At 37.5% G+C, this 18,982-nt stretch overlaps 1 long non-coding RNA gene across 1 annotated transcript in view; it reads left to right on the top strand.

Annotated features, from left to right (window-relative positions):
- Nucleotides 1-12,507, top strand: part of LOC142360752 (uncharacterized) — a 47,638-nt gene extending 35,131 nt beyond the window's left edge. The window contains exon 3 of the long non-coding RNA XR_012763331.1: nucleotides 12,453-12,507. This is a non-coding gene — a long non-coding RNA (uncharacterized LOC142360752). The remainder of the gene's footprint in view (nucleotides 1-12,452) is intronic.
- Nucleotides 12,508-18,982: the final 6,475 nt, after the last annotated feature.

Consider the following 18,982-nt stretch of genomic DNA (forward strand, 5'->3'; position numbering starts at 1 on the left):
AAGTACTAAAGTCTCCTTAAAGAAGGCAATCAGACTTTCTCGTGTTACTCATATAAATCACTGATTTTATATACCCTAAGAATGAAACTCACACGTGCTTTTGAGGCAAAACCTTAGTCCACATCCCATTTCAATTTTATGTAAGATATGTTTGATTAGACTAACTCATCCTCAAATAATATATATGCTTTAGGGAAAAAAAAAATAAAAAAAACCCCCAAACTTCCCTGCGTCATTTCTGTGTTATTCATCCTACAGCTCACTGTTGTAACAAAAAAACCCAAAAACTGATAGATCTGTTGAAAGATATGAGGTGCTGTGAAATATATGTTCTGGTTTTGTTATCTTTCCAGCAAACATCAATTAAATATTGTTTCCAAATATCACCAGAGATGATAATTGCCACAGACATATCTTCAAGCCAGCTCTAAATGTCCATAACGTACCCTTACTCACAGTGACATCATGAAGAGTGCCATTATTTGTATCAATGGACGAGGAACAGTGCTTAGAATTACTTCACATGTACTTTGCTGAATTTACTGCTTTTGCTACAAAAAACCAATTGTTTCCTGAGATATTTATTTCCAAGATCCTGACTTTGATTTTACTCTAGTGATATGAGGAATCTTCTTCATTTTCTTCTTTTATTTTCAATCTAGCCTGTTGAAGAAATGCTGCTTTTTTGAAGCACGTTGTTCTTTTTGAGATGCAGATGAGTGACAAATGGTAGTTTCTAAGTTGATCTGTGTATCTTTGGGAGATCTTTTTGGCTGGGTTCCTTCAAAGACTTCCATCATACTCTAATGTTGTTTTGTAGCAATGAGACATGAAATCTTCTGAAATATGAATCGAGGTGTCAAAATGCCCTATGGGAGTTATTCTGTGAGTGGAGTACATGTTCGTACAAGGGATTAACCTAAGCGCAAGAGAATAGGCAGTGCTAAAAATAGATAGGAATGGGCAGGGAGGAGTGGAAAATGCAGCATGGGCGCAGGCTCACTTTCACACATCCTGCTCACTTGTAAACATGACTTGTTTGCAAACACTAATGAAATTTCCAATAAAAACAATCTGAAAAGATTTCAGCTCGTTAATGGGAAAAAGCTGGCACCCAAAAGAGTAAACAAATGAATTTCCAACTGAATATTTTGTATTCTTAAATGCGTATCTTTGAAAAGTCTGCCTCTGTTTCCTTCAGTGAAAAAAATATGCTTGGAATATGGAGTGAACAGTCCAAAACACAATGTAATTCATAGATTATGATTACCAGTATTAATAGATTTGAAACCAGTACGGCTGTCTTTAATCTTTTCAAATGAAATGTTCTCTCATTAAGTATGAAATGGTTTTATTATTCCTATTGCTTGCAACATCATCAGTGGATATTATCAGTATTATTTATTAAGCTGCAACTTAAAACTTTGAAACCATCTCTAATTAGAAATTCTCTAATTGATGCTTTGGGAAATTAATTATAATAATGAAGATATTTACCTGTGTGTTACCTCTTTGCAATGTCATTTATTGATTTGTTCATAACAGAGATGTTAATAACATGACAAATACCTTGTTTTCTATGTTATGTGACAAAATACTTGATTTTAAGATATCCCACTGCTCCAAGTTTACTATACCATGTCAAGTTTTATCAAGCAAAATAAGCATATGACTAACTCAATTCAATGGAGAGATCCAAATATTTACAGTTAAATACTTAGTCTTTACCTTCTCAGCCTTGAGCTTTGATAGACAAATGCCAGTCAGTCTACTCTGTTTCTTCTTTAAATATAGTTTTTGCTTTAATTTTTATACAGTTGAATTATCTTACATCCTGTCCTTCCATGTGATGAGCCATGGAAGTTAAACATGAAAAGCGTCTATTTGTTCAGTCTGTCCTCTGTGCCAGCCAAAAATGGCCAGCCTGTCAGCAGTCTCTGTAATTCATTAGAAGGAGTAGAAGTGAGAGGTCTTCTGTCTCTTTCTTTGGAGAGGTTACTGGATGATAGGGCAAAAAAGATGTTTTTTTCTTCTTTCGTTATTAAACAATGCATGCCAATACCTGCCTAACTACAACTGTATCCATATTTATGTCTTTTTATGATGACTTTGTTTCTCTCATTTGTATCACGGGTATGTGTGGGAAAACTCAAGACAGTTAAAATTATATTTGTCTATAGGAGAAAATTGCAGCTAATGATTGATATTCTGTAAACAACAAAAGGCAAGACGGTGGCAATGCAGAGAAACATCACCTTTTCCGTGGGCTGTATGAGCCTGTGGCACCATCCTGTGAATAGTGTGGTGTGTTTCTTGTCACACTCGAAAATCCACCTCAGAAATGGTACACTAAGATGTTGTTCTGTAGTACCTTTCTCCATACTTTTTTTAGAAAATTTGTTTTCTACAGGTTTTAGGATGGAGATGAACTCAGAGTGATTATCCAATGTCTATTGAAAAATACATTGTGCAAATAGGAGTTTTATTATTTCTTTCTATATGTATGCTTACCTTCTGATTACATAAAATACAGAAAATCTCTGCAATAGGAATTAGTCATCTCTCCTTTATCTATTTCTTAAGTAGTTCTTTATTCCATTGTTTGATTAGAAACGTCTCACCTTCTGCTTAAATACCTTGATTTTCCTTTCTTTTGTTGTTATTACTCTTGACAAATGACAGACACTTCTGAGACTAAAGCATTGTGTATGGCACATGGGAAGGGAAAGTAGGCATTTGCAACGCAAGGTTATCTAAGATGCCCCCTGAGAACAGAGGTGTTACCATGAAAATGGTAGAACAGTGAGCTAGGGAGGCTTTCTTTTTGGTCATTTTCATTTACCAGACTCTTGGAAAAATAAGAATATAAAGTTGGCAGAAACCTTAGGTTACAGAGATAGAGATGCTAAGGTTGTTTATATTTCCTTGCATGATCCAGCTGCTACTTGCTACATGGAGTAGTTACACGTGTTCTATGTTAAGAGCTGATACAGAGATATCTGTAAATCTGTAAAATAAAAAAAAAAAAAATTGAGTGTTGATTCATTTGATAATTGCTTCTATATTTTAGACCATTGGCTAATAAATGTGATATCAGATTGTTTATGATAATCTAATTACTTCCTTGACAAACTGGGGAAGTTGAATATTAGATACCTGTTCATGCAGGCACTGTAAGCAACAAATAGACTGATCATATTTAAAGATAATATTACAGAAATTCAAGTTGCAAAAATAAAAAGAATTTTGGATGCACTTGCCAAGCCTTTTTGTCTCATATAAGAAAAGAGGACATTCTGTAATCTTTATTTATCACAGTGGAACTAACTTCCCTAGGAAGGACAGACAGTTAAGCCTTGATATCCCATCAGTGAGATAAAGCTACATATGGTGATAGCAGTTTTTCAGTAGAACTCTGAGAGGTCAGTGCAACCTGGTGGTAAACAGGAATCTCAAAAAAAGTATTTTATTTTCTGTACTGAGAGCAATATATTTTTAGTATTTTCCCCCCAATAAAATGAAAATTCAGAAGAAAGATTTCAAACCACTGCACTTTAGTATATTCAAATGAGTGAAGAATAATCACAAGGAGACAACATTTTCAGTTGCTTTAAATGGGGGATTTAAACTGCGTTGCACTTTGGCTTTATTTTAAGAATCATTATTTTCCAGCACCACTAGGTGTCATTATATCTATTATTAATTCCTGTACAATAGCTCTTCCCGGTATCTAGCAGACAAAGTTGACAACTTAATCAACTTCATCAAAATTTTGTTTTAAAAAGAAACAGAAGAGGTAAAAACATAAGACATTATGAAATTGGAACAGTTAATCCCTGAAAGCACAGTTACACAGGAGATGAAGAGTTCTATAAAATTGGAGACTTGGAAGTTTAAAACTAAAACTCTTGTTTCATTAACTTCAGTACAGATCTTGCTCTTGACTACAGAGGTGCCTTCTTTCAGTCTTCATCTAATATGTCCCATTAGTGCATGCTATGTCAGTCAGATTTGTGAAAGTGTACAGGCATATTGCAAGAACTAACTTTACATTCTTATGTATAAAGCTGTGACCTGAAAGACCAGTCCCCCAGGACTGTTAATCCTGGAAACAGCTTCTCACTGCAGGCACATCCCCTTCACTCTATACATCTGCAATATACATGCATATACATATATAGCTATCCTTGCTAAGCATTTGCCTCCTAGCTGTGCTCTTTAGCGCTCCAGTGATACAATAGAGCTGAACCCAAGTGTTTTGATGACGTCAAGCTGCTAAGTGTATTTAGCACCTATCTAACATAATAACAGGACTTGGTTCCCCAGCTGTGTGAGGAAACACTTTTGTGTAGTTTTTTCTTTCTCTTTAGAGAAAAGTGGTAGTGAAGTGGTATTTCTGCTTTTTATATGACAGAGGACACATCAGGCACATGTTCAAAAGCTGATTCAGGACATTGTAGGCCCTTCTCCAACTGCAGAAGGACAAAACACACTGGTTTCACTGTCAGAAGCATTCCTTAGCCATCTGACTCTATGTTAGGTGAGCTGAGAATAATTTCCATCTTTTGTATGAGTGACTACAGAATTCAAAGGCTGTAGGGGAGTGTGGAAATCAGTTAAGTGTCTCTATAAGGTTAGAATATCCATTTAATCCTGGTTGCCAGGCTCTGTATCTCAGAACTATCTTCGTATTTTTAACAACTGTTAGCTGAAAATCCAGAATCTATCTTGGTGATGTTCTCCCCTAGACAACCTTCTCACTCAAAAACTCCTCATTGCATTTTCACTGGAAGATCTTTCTCTCGGAGGCCTGTTCTCTTTCATAAGAGCCTGACACCAGAACCTGCTGGCTAATTACATAAATGCACCTTACAGGGAGAACAGAGACCTCGAACACTACAGAATCTGGGACTATTTACTTAAAATTTAACAGAAGTTTAAAGGTGGCCACTGGGAAAGTGAAATAATCAAATGTCGAACTTGTTCAGAGAAATCAAAGCAGTCTTTTCTTCCCCCGTAGTTACAGTAATTTAACACGCATATTTGTCTCTCTGCTGCAATGATTCTATGTTTAAGTGGATTTAACTAAGTGTACTAATTACATTATCTTAAGATTTTATTTTCAAAAGCTGAAGCTGTCTAAACTCCCAGAGAGAGGAATCTAGAAGGTGACATTTCACTAATGACTGCTCTGAGAAACTGACAGAGATTGATAGAGTGTTTTTTAAAGATCTCCCCATGAGAAACACCTCATCTAAAGTGAAAATGACACTGAAACTTTTAAAAACTAACTTTGCATTGTGTGAGTGTTTTTGTTTATAAGAAAGAACTGGGACACGGAAGCACTTTAAGGTAGTTTTCCAAATGCATGACACATGCTTTTTGTTTACAAATGTCTTAAAAGAGTGTTTTTTAAACAACGGTTTTACACTTACTAGAAACTCACTGAAAACTGTTTTTCATTGCCCTGCACACCAGAAACATGTACATTATGGTCCAGGCTGTGTGTTGTCGCCTCAAAGAACAAGTACTGAATGAGGAACTTTCTGTGCAGAAACCTCCTTATCTCAGTATGAGCTTGTTCATACAGCACACCCCTCTCGGTGTGTATTATGAAGGTAGACTTACCTCTTAACCTGTTTTTCTTAATTGCTTTATCTCACTACAGATACTAGTAAACTTAAGGATTCATTTGCACAGGGATTGCAGTTAGGCTTTGTTTTTCTGCAGGAAATATAAGGGCCAGGAAGCTTCTTTAGGTTGTCCCCATCACGCACTTTCCTCATTCTGGCAGGTACTGTTGCCAAAGGTTACTGCACTGCAGTCTGCATTTGGGAGCCGTGCACCTACACTTCAGGCATCCTATCATAGCGGAGTCACTCTGTAGCCAGTGATTGAAGAGATGAAGAGACTGGTCCACCCTTTCTTCATGTAGAGACCAGGCGCAGTTCTGAGGTCCAGGAGCAGACCAGCCCAGTCCTGTTCAGTAGTTTGAATGTGCACTCACACGGTACAGTGAAAAAAAGTGTCTGACCTTTGGGATTCAGTGTGATTTTTATATCCCATTGCAAATGCAAACAAATGCATATTCAACAAGAATACTCTGCACCTCTAGGAACAGGTAAGTCTGCTTCATGGGTGGCTAACAGAGGTCATCTAGGGTATGAAACCTGATGTTATGTACGTTTTGTCCTTTCGTACAATTCCTGTTTTGACACCACCCTTCTCTCTGCACAGAAATCAGTTTGTCAGTGAATGCTACATGACTTTCATCATAGAAAGACATCTTATATATTAGTCTTTTACACCATTTGAGAAGTAAATCTGCATCCCTCCAGATTTAACAGTTAAAGTAAAATTAAACAGGGTATACGTGCTGATGGGAAAGCTGCTATTCTGTAGCATGGAAGAATTAACAGCCCCATCATTACTTCAGAAGAATTTCTCTTCAGAAGAAATAATGAAAAAGGAGGCCTTTTATTCTCCTTGGATATGGCTTTCAGGTCTCTGTTGGTCTAGTCTCTCTTTTAGAAAGAGAAGTGTGTGAGTAGAAGCAGAAATGCCACCTTCACTGATTCCCTTGTATCCACTCTGTTCTTGAAAAATAATTAAAATCAGAAATAGAAGATGGTGCTTGAGATGGGAATTGCCATCTATTGAGCACATGGTCATTAGATTAGTTGTATAGCTCTGTACTGTTTTATATAATTCATAAAAATCTATCTCATTCACATGATTTCTTGTGGATGACACATAGTGAAAAGTGGCTTAGAGAGATGTTAATCATTGCTGCTATCTGCTTCTTAAATTCTTATCCCATCAGGTGCAATGCAGGCTTAAAAAATTCAACATTCTTTTCTTATGGGTATATCAATGCATTAAACTCTTCTTGATGAGAGTCATTGCCAGATCAATAACACATTTTATTCACACTTTCATGGTGGTCCCTTGAGCTTTCGGTTTCCATCCTAGCTATTAATTGAGTGAGATGACAGCAGATACTATAAAAAAGATTTTCAACTCCAATTTTTTTCCTAATTGTACATGGAAAACTTTCTAGCATTCCAGATATTGTTCAGATGCTCAGGTTGAGTTTTTTTGCTTTATTTCTTTTGAATGGTATCATACCTCCTTTTTTTTTTTTTTTTTTAGTTAGTTATTATTGTTCCCCTGTAAAGCAACCCTCACAATGACAGAGACTTTTTAGGGCTAATGCCTAAGTCTGAAACTGAAGGCATCAGAAGTCTTACTTCTTTGGTAATTTCAGACATTAGAAGTCTTTTTTTCTTCAGTAATTTCAGCGTGGGTTTCCAATCATGTGAGAACTCCAACTTTAGCTTTATCTTATTATGAGATATCAATGTAGTGATGTACATCAATGTGACTGTCTATCACTTGAAAGTTCATCTTCTGAATCTACTTGTCAGCTAGGCTTTGTGATGACATACCCAGAATCTCTGCTTCCCATGCATCAGTGATTTCACGCACCTGCCTTCCAGGCTTCCTAGCCCTGGGCATGTAAACTAGTTCTGTGGTCCTGCTGACGAGCTCAGCTTTCAGACTAATCTCCCTCTAAGGATACAAATATACTTGAACATTAGTTTATAAGAAACAAAGTAAAATTAAAAGCAGAAGCCATAAGACTTAGTGCATATTACCGATAAGGAAGGAAATTTGCCTTTTCAAGTTTACAGCTTGTTACTGTCAAGGGATTATATACGAGACACTATGATAGGGAGCACTGCTGCTCCTTGTGGCTACCAGGCAGAACCATACAGAAGAACACACGCTTATCACAAGAACCACTGAGATAATTTGTTTCTGAGTATTACAAACAGCTACATTTAGATCTAGCGTGACTCACCTGTAGTGCATATATTTGCCATCATTATGCCTGTTCTGTGTATTGACATGAAATGGATTAAGCAAGGTAAAAAAAAAAAAAAAGATAAAAAGATAAAAATCAGATGGATTAGCTTTCCTGGAAATTAGTTAAAGAATTCAACTAAGAGAACAGAAGCAGTTCTGAAATGAGAGAAAATGCAAGTACTGCAGCACAAGAGTATCATAGCTCTGTGTGACGTGGCATATGGGCAAGGCATGGGTGGACAGATGGCTTATAAGGGAGGCAGAAAAACTCCATCTCTGACAGTTGAGCAGAATAGTTGCCACTAATCAAAAAGGATTTGGAAGCTGGTCTATGTGACATCATACTGGAGCATGGAGCAGGTTGAGGAAAGGCCTCACTTTATCTGATGAGTAGGTTGTGCTGCACTGGTCTTCTCTGCTCAGACCAATACGTTTCAGTATGTGCTAAAAGCCAAAGAAATTAAATGCTCGAATCCAGGAGCAACACTCACTCCCACAGCTCCGAAAGCAGAGCAGGGAGGTCACTAGAGCTTGGCCTCCAGCCTTTGAAGTGCACTTGCTAGGTACAAAGGCTGCAGGCAACGCAGTCTGCTGCCAGCTCCAGGTTCCTGGGTGAGCTGAGAGCACTACAATATCTCTGAGCCCATGTGTCAGTTCTTCCTTTGTGGTCCTTGGACAGGCAAGTAGCTTTAGATTATAGCTACAAAAACCTGAATATTTCTAGCTACCCAACAGACGCACTGGTTCAACATGCTATATTGTCAATTTTCTCCTGAATTTTTAAGTTTTTCTATAACCCTCCCATCCAAGAGAACTCTGTGATGACAATTCCATCTCTCTTCAATAATAAAGAAAATAGACTGCACAGTCTTTCTGGGTGGTGTGTGACAACGCACGAGCAGACACATCATAAAATAAGAGAAATGCAGAAATAAATCTAGGTACCCCATCATTTTAAGTCAGTGTTAGGGTTTGACTTAAGTGGGTTTTTTTTTTCAGTGCTTAGATTTGATGGTGTTATTAAACCATATGTTTTGTTCTTCGTGATGCCAGACTGGAAAAGATAACCAGCCCTAACTTCTGACAAAAGGGAATATAGTGGTATGAATACTTTAAATGACTACTAGCTATCTCCATTTATTAAATTCAGGTATTTTACTAATATTTGAAGACTGAAAGATGTTACAAATCAGTTTTGGTTTTGAATCTCAATTGTAAAAATATTTATATATTATTATTCTTAGCATTACTACTACTACTACCTACTACTATTGCTTGTGCCATTACTACAAATGTTACTATATCAATGGTAATAGTCACAAATCCAGTGAAGTTAAATTTTAGAGGAAATTCATAGTTAAATTTAGAGCAAAGATGAATTTTCAAAGCAAAAGTTTAAATAATACCAAGGAAAGTTTAATTGTGTAAAAGCATATTCAAACAACCTTCTTATTTTACTTGTTAAATTACTATTGGAATGTTGATTTCTTTCTCATTCCTGTTTTTTACACCTCTTCTTTCACAAGAAGAAAATCAGTTCCTTTCAAAGTCTGCATGATGTTAGTTTGTAGATGGTATGGTAAATTCTTTGTCTTTAGCAAGGATACTGATTTGTTGAGTGAAGTGCTAAACGGGATTCAGCTTTACCTGTAAATGTGCAACTGGTGCTTCCATAGCTGAGAAACCCTAAAGGTGTCACTATAAGCTTCTAAGGAGTCTTCTCTAAGAATCATACTACCCTCTGTGCTTTGTCCTAGCAATGTGCCATACTACTTTTTTCTCTACACCTTAATTTTCTGGTTGTGGGTTTTTTTTATTTGGTTTCTTTTCTTTTTTACTCTAGTCTTGCTCCCCTCTCACCCCCCCCCCCCCCCCCCCCCGCCTTTTTCATTTGTCTCTAGGCTGAGCCTTTCTATGCTTCCTTAACTTCAGGTTTTTACTTTTGCCTCCCTTTGATTTATTCTTTGTGACTTTTCCCCTCAACTATCCATATTCTCTAGGGGTCCTCTGAGGGCATAATTCAGAACTTCATGATCAGAATGACTAGAATGACCTTCTATACCATTAGGTTCATTATAAACTTTATCAACAGCAGCTCTTAAGTTTTTGCTACAAATTTTTTAACTATGTAAATAATAATATGACTCCAGAATTTGTGAAAACCAAGCTAATTTCAGCAACAACAACAACAACAAATATCTACACATTAACTTTGAAACACAGAATTAGTCTGTTTGGCTAGGAACAATACTGCTAAATCTAGCTAGCTAAACATTTAAATGACTTAGTATGGCTTCTTGAAAATTATGAAATCACTTTAATATCATTAGAATTTTTTTTAATAAAAAATTGATTTTACTTTTCTTTATCTGCCTCTGTGTGACCTTCTTGAGCAAAGAGAAAATGCAATAATTGCTGTTTCAATAAATGAAAATTGACATTATCATGAAATTATCCAACTCCAGGACTGGGGAAGAAAAACACCAAACAACAGCGACAAGCTATGGAAAAATCACAAAATGGGGTTTACATTAAATTTTCATGTGAGTGATGGGCTAGTTTGTGTATGTGACATACCCAGTGTAGTAAAAATAGTTGGAAAGATCCCAACCCCAGTGCCGGAGCAGTGAACAAATGTTAACATGGCACTCTTCCCAGACTGATATTTGCAACCTCAGATGACTGTACATGCCTTGGTTATCAGTTTTGTTCAGTGCTGGCTGCATCAGAAAGACATAATCCCAAAAACACTAACTCATAAATGACTGCTTTCACATTTAAAGCTGCCAAGCTGGGCTGTAAAACACATGAAAACCTACTTCTCTGTGAAGTTTTCATTGCTGCTGTTCCTGCTAGTGCTGGATAGTCTAAAAATAACTTCAGGGCAGCCTGGCTTTTCAGTTCCACCCGGCACAAAGTACAACAGTATGAAAAGCAATTATTACAAGATAAATGTGAAATGTTTAGCTTAGTTTTTAGATAAATGAAACTTAGGGTAATTTGTCTACAACTGTTTTCTTGATTCCATTTATAACTTCCTTTTCTTCATTATAAGGAATTTGGTATAGACCTCTGTAACAAGTTTGTCTCTCATTTTCCACCCTAAAGGATTCACTTAAATTTCATGTGACAAGAAGTAGCTCTTTCTTTTTCTGTAGTATGGCTCTGGCTACCCATAGTAGAGCTGTTATTTTGTTCTAAGAAATGGTGCACTGATTTTACTGAGTTGAAAAATTTTAGAGATAATCATTTTCCTTGCTTATGATCTTCAATGAAAATACTGATATCCTGCTGAATTATTGCATCAGTGCTGGAAGTCAAGGCTAGGTGAAGGATATTTCCAAAATGTAAACAGTAGATACATGGCTGAGGACAAGTAAGCTCAGCTACTCATAAACTGTCTAAAGCAGGTGGGTTAGAAGAAAGACTGGCTATGCTGCTCCAAGACTCAGGGTACTATTTGTTTTCCTTCACTTCATGGACACCCAGGTTTGGAAGAAGGAATTTCATGGGATGCTTAACTCTACCCTTGAATCCCTTTCCTGTTCTTAAGTAAATCCTTGGGCAAGAATTTCAGATAAAGGTAAGAGAAACTACTGAGTGCCTATAATAAATGTTACTATTTAGGTTATACTTCAGATAGGAAATGTCAGGTTTGAGGTAACCAACATAACCCTAAACAAGTTCTCTTGTAGATACTTTCACAGATTTTTTCCTTGTATGATCACATAGTCTCTGATTCAAGGGATCAGAGGTTTTTTGGAGTAGCATTTGGAAACCCTGAGTCTGAATCTGTAGAGTCTCGAATAAACATTGTCTACTAATGGCTCTGTGAGTGTCTTCAGATTAAGCCATAGCTCACCTCCAGTTTTCTCAGGTTTCCTCCATCTTCCAGCCATATAACGCCCACAGTATTTGGGTATCCTACATGGGTTTTCTACATGCCACAGTAGGCCCACTTAGTTCATCAAGAATATTTTTTCTGAATCATGCTAGGTCACACTGTGTATCATTAAATTTCAAATTGGTCTTGCTGCTAGAATATGCTGTCCAGGCAACAAGACTCAGATTTGCTGTGAACAGGCTGGGTTTTGGTGATGTTTCCTCTATGCCAAATGGGTTGGCACCGTCACTTGCTTTGTACTATGCCCACTCTCTGAAGGCTCAGAGATGGTGTCACAGAATAGCCAGCCAATGACACCTGGGTTATAAGGCCAAATGCCTTGCTTCAGGCTTATATTTCACCATGTGTATCTGGCTCAGTCAGTGCTCCATTGGACAGATCTTTCCACTGTCAGCAAGTTCTATTCAACTTCCCTCGCCATTTTATTCTCTTTACAGACAAAACATTTAGGTGCATGTCATCCCATATGCTGAAAGCAGCCTGACAGGACTCTTTTTTTCTCCTCACTCCTGTCACACCAAGAAGACACTCTGCTGCATTCCATAGTCCTAAAACACAACTATCTTCCCATTTATGGCACCAGATCATAAGGACTTTATAGAGATGCTAGTAACCTCTGCCCAGCCTATAGTGTAATTTCCTGCTTGTTTGTGTGTTTTCTTTTCAATGTTGATGACAGGCCAACCACCCACGGGCCCAGCTCATCCTGATCTCAACATTTTCTCTGCTGTACGAACACTCTCCATGGTTGTCTTCTGCTGTTCCAGGGGCACTACATATTCAGGTTCTCCTGCACCCCTGAATGTAGTATCCTTTCCACTTTGTGAGATCTCCTGCGCTTCCAGGGCCGTCTCTGGACTAATGACCTTCGAGCGTGGTCGCTAGCTGCTTCAATGGGCTGGCCTGAGCTTAATCCAGCCTGGTGAAGTTGTAGAAGTCAAGGGATCATAAAAGAAACAAGGCACAGCAGAGAGATTAATCAGAGCAAGTGTTTTTATTACATTTATTATACAACAGACTGCCTGCTGTTGTTGCACTTGTCCTATCTAGTAGCTATTTCTGTATCTGAATCTCTTTTCCACTGAAAAATGCTATTAACTGTAAATCCAAGCCTGAGATGTGCACAGACATGTAATAAACTGAGTCTCGGACACATTTAAGTGAAGACACATTGTAAGGTTGATTTAGGGAAACCATGAACTCTTATCAGAAATATAATAACACTTCTTAAAAATAATTACTAGTATGTAATGAAATAAAAATTGAAGAGCAAATAGTAGGAATCCCTGATCACATTTATATCTCATTTCCATTTATATTAGTAGCAAGATTTTAGACTCAATACTGAATTGAACCTTTTCTGCTATTTAATAAACAGATTGCTTGTGATCAAGGGTCTTGTCAATGGGGTTATTTTTGTTTATTTTTTTTTTTCCTGTACTGTTCCCCTATCTTTGTATGCGAAATAACAAGTAGCACAGGAAAATATTCAAATAAGATACTTTTTTTTCAAAAAGAGCATTTTGCTCTCTGATGTAAATTATGTTTGATATGGCCCTTAAGTTAAAGTTTGTGCTGCTTCAGTTACTCTTCTTATAAGTATGAAACTATTTTTAAAAAGTGGCTCATACAGAGAGATTTAACATTTCTTTACCTCTTAGAATATGGACAAAAAGTGCTCTGTAGTGACAAGTCCACTCATTTCTGCTGTGACCATTTACATGTGCTTACGTTATGCATTACTGCACACTATGGGGCATTTATTTACTTTAAAAACAACAACACCACCACAAAATCTTAGAACTGTATGAAATATGTCAGAATAATGGTTTTATTTCAGCACTATACGTTGAACCAGGGAGTTCCTACTCAGTAAAGAAACTGTCCTTGGAAAGTCCTCCAGCAGTTTCTTTTGTTGCAAAAACACTTGCCCCCCCTTTTCAATATAAGAAATGTTCTACTTCCTTTTCATGACAGCTGGGAAAAAGGAGGGGAAACTTTGGTGTTATCAATGCCTTGCTTTCTTGATGCCTTTAGAATAGTATGCTGGTCCTTGGAATTGCATGGGTTGGACATGGGTACTAGCTGCTTGGCCAGGCTCATTGTACTTTGTAAGGTTACATGGAAGGTGAAAGCATCTGCGTAGTTAAGGTTGTCCAACCAGGGACCTTTTCAAGACCCTATTCAAGAGCAGCCTGTGGGACTATGAAGAACTTCTGAAGGAACATTTAGAGGGAGAAGATGGGGAGAAACAAATAGTAAATTAAATAAAAAGGCATATAAAAGGGGCTGGTCACTTGTAACCTGGAGCTGGTTGGTACACTTGTCTGACCAAGGCCTGCGTCTGATCACTGCAGTCTGTCCAGCCTTCTCGATATATCCTTTCTTAACTATCTCTGCTTAACATCACTCTCTGTCTTGTGTATGAGGGCTGTAAGAACTGAGTGTCAGCTACTGGTGAGACCTGTGTGAGTGGATTTGGTGCCAGCCACTGGTGTCAGACCAGGGATATAGGCACCCTGTGGCCTGTGGTGTCAAATGCTAAAATGAGTGGAGGTCTCAGCTCCTGTCACTGGGATGGGATTGCTGGGTTTTCCAGATGAGCTACTGGGGACATCAGGGTGAACAAAGCAAGTGAGAAGATCAGCAACAGCACCAGGAGCAGGACTGTGGATCACAGCCTGTGTGCCTGATGCTAGCTGCTAGGGGTAGCTGGAGTCTTTGCGTCTTCCCCAAATTTGATGTGCGTGGAAGTGTGCCTAAGTAATTCACTAGCAAATTTCACGCTGGACCAGCATGTGTATAGCAGAGCCGTGGGGGTGAGTAAAAGCGCCTGAGATCTATGTAGGGCTACCAGGCAGACAGAGGGGCTCTGCCAGTAGTTGGGGAAACTGTAAGTGTGCATGTGCTTGGGACCCTAGAGAGTATCATGTGTGTGCCTGCACTACCGACCTTCAGTCCTGATCAGCTGACGAAGAGGAAGGGGACTCGACTCTCTACATGTCTATATATGTCTATATGTCTATGTTTTATGTGAGTCCTGGTGTCGTTACTTGTGGGTGCTGTCGAAGGCAGCGCTTTGTCTGTGATTGTCTGAGTAGCTGGCTGTGTGCTGTTGGTTGAACCTTCAAACTGGTTCAACAGGGAAAGCAGCAGCTGCATCCACTGTCTGGAAACAGAGGACCCTAGACTGGATTCCAGCAGCCAGGCAGGAGGTATCCCTGGCCCCAGAGTCCCTTGGAGGAAACGTCCCCTAAACATCCCATGCCATATTTCTTTTCTTTTGAGAGAGGAAATTAGCTATATGCAGCAGTTGCAGGAGGCAAATGCTTCAGAGCATTCTGATGCTTCTCTGAAGATACTTTAATTCCTTTTGTGGCTTATATTCTTAGACAGGAGAGATTATCATTTTCACTAGGTATTATGATGGAAATCAACCACATGATGTGACTAACTGATGAAAAGAGCATTTCAGTCATTCTGCGAGGAATGATGGACAGGAATGCTTCACATTGTAGGTGAACATGAGGCAGTATAATATAATGAAAGTACATGTTGTATATTAGAAAAGAATTATGTGTATATGAAGAAAAGGCAGAAAGGTCTCCTGCTGATCTTTTCTGACCGTCTCTGAGACATGCAAAATTGAGTGCTAAGATACCAGGATACTAGGACACCCAAATCCACTCCCACATACATTTTAAGAAACTCAGTATGAACTCAAAAACCTAGTGAGGCTGCTTCGAAATTACCCAAGTGCTACTATACGCAGAATTAAGCCCACAGGATTTACCACATTAGGGTAGCATCCTGTCTCTGGCACTATCTGTGATCAAGTGCAGGTTTCATTTATTTAATGCATAATGATTCCCTTTTAATTACTTTGTACACAACATAAGCTTGTTTCTTTTTCTGGCTCCTTTCCAAGAAATAATCAAAGGGAGAAATTCATGAAGGACTGGTCAATGCTGAAGTCACTTTTAGTTAATTTACTCAATTCATATTAATTCAGTGGTGCTAAGCCCACTGGCAAAACTTTTGTGACTTTTTTCAACATTGGGGAAGTCTCATGAGAATGATAATAAAGAGAAAAGCTATTCTACTTGCATGATCAATCATGCAGCAGCCATGAACAATATTAAGTTGCCTTCATGGTGAGACTGCAGATAGACTGGTCCTTCTTATTACTGTCTTTGTACACACCTTCATGTTTAGACTCAGTTATCACTTACCCATATACAAGGAAATGTGAAAATAGCTCAGTCTGGGATGCAGCCTGTCATATCCTCGATCTTTCTTGTAAACACCAGTCTGGAACAATGGATTGATCACAAGGAAATCGCTATTTCAATAAAAGAATATTTTTTTAGAAAGGAAACAACCCTCTTTAATTCCCAAGATTTTTATTTTTTTTTTTTTTTCTGGAGAGAGAGAGGTGGAGTTTACAGATTTCATTTCATTCCAAGCAGATTAGGTAAAAGATTTTTGGTAACTTTTTCAATGGAAGCCAAGGTGAAATTGCTAGGAAGGAAATATACCACCTGGAAAGAAAATGAAAGGAGAGGCAATGCTGAAATGGCTTTTGGAAGGTGAAGAGTGATTGCTTGAAATTGAGGAGAAAAGACTGAAAGAATAGGACTAAAAGCTAGAAAGAATAAATCCTGTATGACTATCCATTTTCAAATTTTGCAGTCAGACTCTCTGTAATGAACTTGATCTAAAATGAGCAGATGCCATCACTTGCTTAGGCTGGTTTGGCCAGTCTGGAATATACTCCTTTGAGGCAGAGTGTAGAGAAGCTTTGTCACATGAAAAAAAAGAAAGTTTTATTCTGTTTCTCTGCTTAGAGAACTGGTTTTTTTTATAATATCAGTTCAAAAGCAGAAATATTTTCAATGTCATGAAGATGTCTCAGGTCCAACATCTGTTGTGGCATATACAATATTATGTACCACAGACCATTACTTTATGGGGGGGGGCGGAAATTTTTATTTTTTTAATATTGCCTCAAGGCTGTAATTAAAGAATATATTAACCTTATCTTATTTTCAAATTTTTCTTTATCTTCTCTGATTGGAGGCAAAGTATGTCTTTTTCAGATGCTTGACTCCAGATTTTGTGTTCTGCCTGATGGCTAAAATGTGTTTCGTAATGAATAATGTTTTGTTGCCTCCTAATTTTCCTCATACTTTTTATCAGAATCACTACCAGTAACTGTCATTATGGTGAAATCATGATCCTAGATTTTGCCCTTACCTGGATTTGTGAATTTCTTCCTGAAAAGAGCAGGAATGACATTGTGCATTCAGGAACAGCACTAATGTGAAGTACCCATTTTGAGGTCAGGGTTCCTATTTTCCACTTCCATTGAGTCATACCCTTCCAATCATTGTAGCTTCCTAACCAAAAATAAAAGAAAAAAAGAGACAAAACCCACAAATCCAACAAGCTTATCTGTAATAAAATAACAAGGAACAAGGATCAAGACAGCCTTAGCTCTGAATCTTCTTTGCAGAACTCTGTTGAAGGGAAAAAAACAGATACCTCGTAATTTTGTCTGCTTGATTGTCATAGCTCCACCTTCAAACTGAGTGTCTCTTGAAAATTTTTTGGAGAGCGGTTAGGTGCTCCTCAATGTTTGTGCACTGCAACTAATCCTCGGGGTTAATCCCATAATAAATGTAATGGGTGGTATAAATTATCTGTAGTAAGCACAGACAAGAGTTTTTGGAGCCGAATTTGAAGTTCAAAAGTGTTCGAAGGTCTGGATTTGATGTGGTGCTCCATTTGATTAAATACAGTTGTTACAATTCTTAAGAAGGCAGCAAACCAAATAAAGCAAATTTGTGCTTGTAAGTGAATCCTGAGCTCCTAGGACAACTTAAATTGTTTAGAAATGGAGCATTCTGCTTTATGTATGAAGTTTTTAATACCTCCAGACTCTAGTTTAATTCCTTTGGCTCGCTTACCTTTTCTTCTATTTACTTTTTTTTTTTTTTTGAGAAGTCCAACTCTGTTGTTAGCAGGGAAAACTACTATTGCCCATACTACCGTCAATAATTTTTTTTTGTATCTTCTGAATTATTTTCTTCATTTAATTCCACCCCAAATAAGAAAGGGTAATGAGTGAATTAGACATTTCTTTTGTGTTTAAGCAGTTTTAAATTCTCTTGGACTTCTCTTGTTGTTTGTAGATTTTTCCTTTTGATATAATTTTGAGGGACTAATCCTGTTTGTAGTTTTCTTTAACTTGATTTTTAATTTTTCTTTTAAGTTTTATTTTCAGGATGACAAACAATTCATATTTGCAAAACAATGTCCAGACACTACTTTAGTGGAGGAAATAATCCAATTTCTGACAGAATAACTTCTGCAATGGTAGCAAGTTTAATACTTTGTACTGTAGCACGGTTAGTAGAACAGAAGCAGTAAATAAATTTCTGTATTGTCTTCTTAGTCTTTGAGGATCATGTCCACTGTTCAGCTCAAAGTTATTGGGACTTCAGGATTCTTAGCAGGTCAATGTTCTATTTTTCAAACCATAAAACCACTAATCATGAAAAGTAATGGGAAAAAAATTTGCTTCTAAAAATAAGAACACTTTTCCTCTCATTTTTCTTCTTCCATATGAAGAAGATTGGTGCTTAATGAAAGTAGATTTCACCATGTAGAGGACACAATATGTTAACTGTAGGAAAAAAAAAGCAGAGATGAAAGGGAAATTCTGTGTCCAGTTCAGTATGATTATTTTATTTTTTCAAAGTTTTCATGATAGTTAATTTAAATTCTGCATATGCACTTGACTAAGCTAAGGTTAGGAAAAATTATTCCACATGAATGTCTCTGTTGTGTCTGCATGTTGTTGCTGACTGTAAGTAGCATAGACCAAGCTTTGACTGCAGTGTAAAAGCACTACTACTAAACAGCAGCTGGAAAAACACAGTCAGATGTGTAATAAAGCAAATGCCAAACGTGAAATTGACTCCTCTTAACTTTAGTTAGGTATCTTAATTACACCAGTTATTGCAGCTTGATTTATACACAATAGAAAATGATCTGTCCAAGAGACAGATCATCATATCCAATGATGACATCATCATTATGTTTTCCTTACACATACAGATATAGCTAGATATCTACCCTGGATGAGCTGACTAAACTTTAGATATGGAAGTTAAGGCCCATCCAAATCATAAACAGGTCAGCAGT

The sequence above is a fragment of the Opisthocomus hoazin genome, chromosome 3 (assembly GCF_030867145.1).
Source record: "Opisthocomus hoazin isolate bOpiHoa1 chromosome 3, bOpiHoa1.hap1, whole genome shotgun sequence".
Taxonomy (NCBI): domain Eukaryota; kingdom Metazoa; phylum Chordata; class Aves; order Opisthocomiformes; family Opisthocomidae; genus Opisthocomus; species Opisthocomus hoazin.